The 3,539-nt window shown below is 35.2% G+C and overlaps 1 pseudogene; it reads left to right on the top strand.

The window, feature by feature from the left end:
* Positions 1-1,034: 1,034 nt before the first annotated feature.
* On the top strand, positions 1,035-2,012 carry LOC143440558 (vomeronasal type-1 receptor 3-like; annotated as a pseudogene).
* Positions 2,013-3,539: the final 1,527 nt, after the last annotated feature.

Below are 3,539 nucleotides of genomic sequence, written 5' to 3' on the forward strand. Positions count from 1 at the left end.
ATATATATGTATACATTATGACACGTTCATTCTTTTTCTTACATTCTAAATTTTACCCAATATCAATGTGATAGGATCTCAGAATTATCACTTTAATTTGTTTACCTTTGTGCTAGACTTTTCATTTGTCAGAGGAATTAAAATCCTAGGCATTAAAAAAAAAGAAAAATGTGAAGTAAAAATTTCTGCTTTAGACACTCAGTTCTGCCATGTGATAATTTTCTAGAAACTGTATTGTGAAAGGATGGTTTGCTAAGAACAGACACTTGCTGTTTTCCTGGAAGCTGCCTGAAAAGGGGGCTTCTGATGTTTTGTTATGGCAGACACTTGAGAGAACATGTCATGCTTGTAAGGGGTATAAATATAATCAAGCAGACAGTGGATGACTCTGTGTGGTATAGGTTTGCCTTCCTACACTTTGTTGGTCTTTGCTAACACTGGTCTTCACAGACAATGCTGTTTGGTATTGGTTTACATTACCAATCTTCACTGATCATTGTTTATCATGACCTCATAGAGAGAAACCACCAAAGAAATTCTGGTGATGTTGACATGGATTTTTGTCACTTCTGCATACTCAGGTCAATTTTTAGGGTCTCATGGTTTCTTCTACATTGAACTGCTGTTGTTGATGCATGAATGGTGTTTGTGAGTGGATTGAGCAACCAGTGCTCTTTTATGTGAACTGAACTGCTGATATTCTGATAACACAGACTGGATTTGTCTGAAAGGACTGTTTTTTAACCAGTGCATACCCTCCTTTGCCCTATTGAACTTTCTTTATTCACTATTTCTTATGAGTGATGGGCTAGAATGGAGAATAAAGCATTTATATACACATATTTAAGTACATTTTGAAAAAAATGGAAACCTACAAGAACCAATAATATTACTTTTATAGCTTGGACAACCCTTTTACTTTCCTACAGAATCTAACTAGGATTCTTTTCCTCCATATACTAGGTCATTTTATTTCCTGCAATATAAATACAACATGGCATTGAATATTTTAATTAAGCTAATTTAATGTAATAATGCACACTCATAATTTATATCCAGGGTCTATAGACCATAAAACATTATTCACATGTTTAAAAGGATTTAAAGTGATATCTGAAAACTTTGCAATAAGAACTTCTCTCTTCAGTCATATTACAGGGGGAATTATTGGTAATACCTCAATACTGTTTTCTTATATGATTTCCATATTCAATGGAAAGCACTTTATACCAGAAGACCTGATTATAGAAAACTTGACTTTTCTGAACTCCTTGACTATCATCTCAAGAGGAATTCCACAGGCAATGTCATATTTTTGGATTTAAGGTTTTTCCGTATGGCATTAGATATAAATTGATAGTGTTTATTTCCTGAATAACAAGGAGAAATGTCCCAGTATTCCACATGTCTTTTGAGTCCCATCTATGTAATCACAATCAGACCAAGCAACTCCAGGTAGATGAAGCTTAAATAAAGAGCCACTGAGTACATTTTTCCCTCATGCTCAATTGGTTGCCTTGTGAATCTGTTTCTAAATATCTTGATTCCATTAACAGTTTCAAGCCCCAGTAACAGAAAAATAATGTATCTAACAAGTTTAGTTATGCATACTACCCATTTCTTGCTTCTGACAATGAGACAACTGAACTGTATGTGTTCTTACTGTGATTCTCTGACATCCTGGACCTGGATCTTATGGCTGCTCACATGTCTCCATGGTCAGTATCATATACAAAAAAAAAAAAAAGAGACAAGTCAAGCATATCCACAGTGTTCAACAGTTTCTGAAATCCTCACCTGAAGACAGAGTCTCAAAAATCTATCCTCATCCTTCTGTGCACATTAGTCATCTGTTCCTCATTGTCTTCTCTTAGAGTTGTCACTAGGACCTGCTTCAAATAACCAGTGCCATAGGCAATAAATGACTTACATTGGTAGAAATATGCTTTCCTATATTTTGCATATTTGTCCTAATCAGCAATGTGACATCTTATTTTATCCTGTATTGGTAAGATATAACTTCCTTCAAAAATGATATGACTTCTGACTATCTTTATTTTTTTATATATATTATTGTATACTTTTGTCTGCCAAAGAATGATAAAACTGTAATTTGAAAGTATTATGCTTCTCATAACTAACTCCCTTATTTTGGAATGTGATCAGTAGTCATTTTTGTGGGAAACATTTTGATAGTTTTATTATTTACATTTCTTAATCCTCTGAGAAAATACCTGACAAGACAACTCAAAGAAAGAAAAGCACCTTTAACCCCACAGTCTGGTTCTTGTCCCTCATTTTTAGGCAAACACAGTAGTGCAGATGGATTTGAGTAGAGAGGAGAATAAGAAATATGGTAATATTGACTATACAGTAAGGAAGTAGAGCTGTAAATTCCTGTGGTCAGTTCTTTTTTCTTATAGCCATTTTTATTAAGACTCTACATTTGCCTAATGGATAATATTCAGATTCAAAGTTGTTCTTCAGCACTCAATTGAATCTCTCTGAAACAGGCTTACAGTCAAATTGACAATGAAATTTGAAAACCACAAGACCACATTGTCAACACACATACATATGATTTTTAACTATAAAAATGTTGGCAGATGTTTTTGTGCCTGTGTTTTCAGGTGTTCTATGTTGTGCCCAGAGACCTGGTTGCAATCCAGATGTTAGAATTCTCATGATTATTAGAGTATTTTGTATATTAAGGATATGTAAAATTATTTTCCATTATCTTTAATTGGTGGATAAAGTTAAAATTTGCCAATAGCTGCACAGTAGAAGAGTAAAGAGCATGGCTTCTGACCTCAATCTGGGAATCCAAAGAATAAACAGAGGGAGAAAAGAAGAAGAGAGTCTATGTGGATGGACAAGGAGTCACAAAAAGTCAAGATTAAAAAACAGCCAGGAGGACACTTATGGACTTGAGTGAGTCAGGGCAAAAGGAGATGACAAGCAAGGTGGCAGTTGGCTGTGCATTAGCAGCCTAGTCATGTTAGTAGAGCTCAGATCTTGGCCAGGTAAGTGCCAGCAGCTTGTTAGTAAAGATACTAGGTCTCAGTGTCTTTATTTGGGAGATTAAGTGTGTACAGCTAGTATAGAACTATGCTGCAGGTATTTGGAAGCATAATGGGCATAAGAATTATTCTCCCAAGTAATTATTTTTATATTTTATACACCAAATGTAGCTTACAAAATCCAAGTTTAGAGCATGAGAGAAGTCAGAATGGAAGTGAGTTTCTGAGTGAAAGGCAAACAATAATGGAAGAGCAAGAGATTTCAAGTGCTTCATTCTTTTTGAAATAATGTTTTTATTTATTCACTCACTTTACGTTATAAATCACAGCCTTCCTCTCCCCTCTTCTCCAAGTTATTCCCTTACAAGTACCACCCTCAATTATCCCTTCCCTTCTCTTCACAGAGGAAGAAACTCCTCTTACGTGCCATTTCACCTGAGGAAATCTAGTCCTGGCAGGGCTAAACACATCTTCTCTCACTGAGGTACAATCAGGAAGTCAAATTTGTGGAAAGGGATC

Source organism: Arvicanthis niloticus, chromosome 30 (assembly GCF_011762505.2).
Source record: "Arvicanthis niloticus isolate mArvNil1 chromosome 30, mArvNil1.pat.X, whole genome shotgun sequence".
In the NCBI taxonomy this organism is placed as follows: Eukaryota; Metazoa; Chordata; class Mammalia; order Rodentia; family Muridae; genus Arvicanthis; species Arvicanthis niloticus.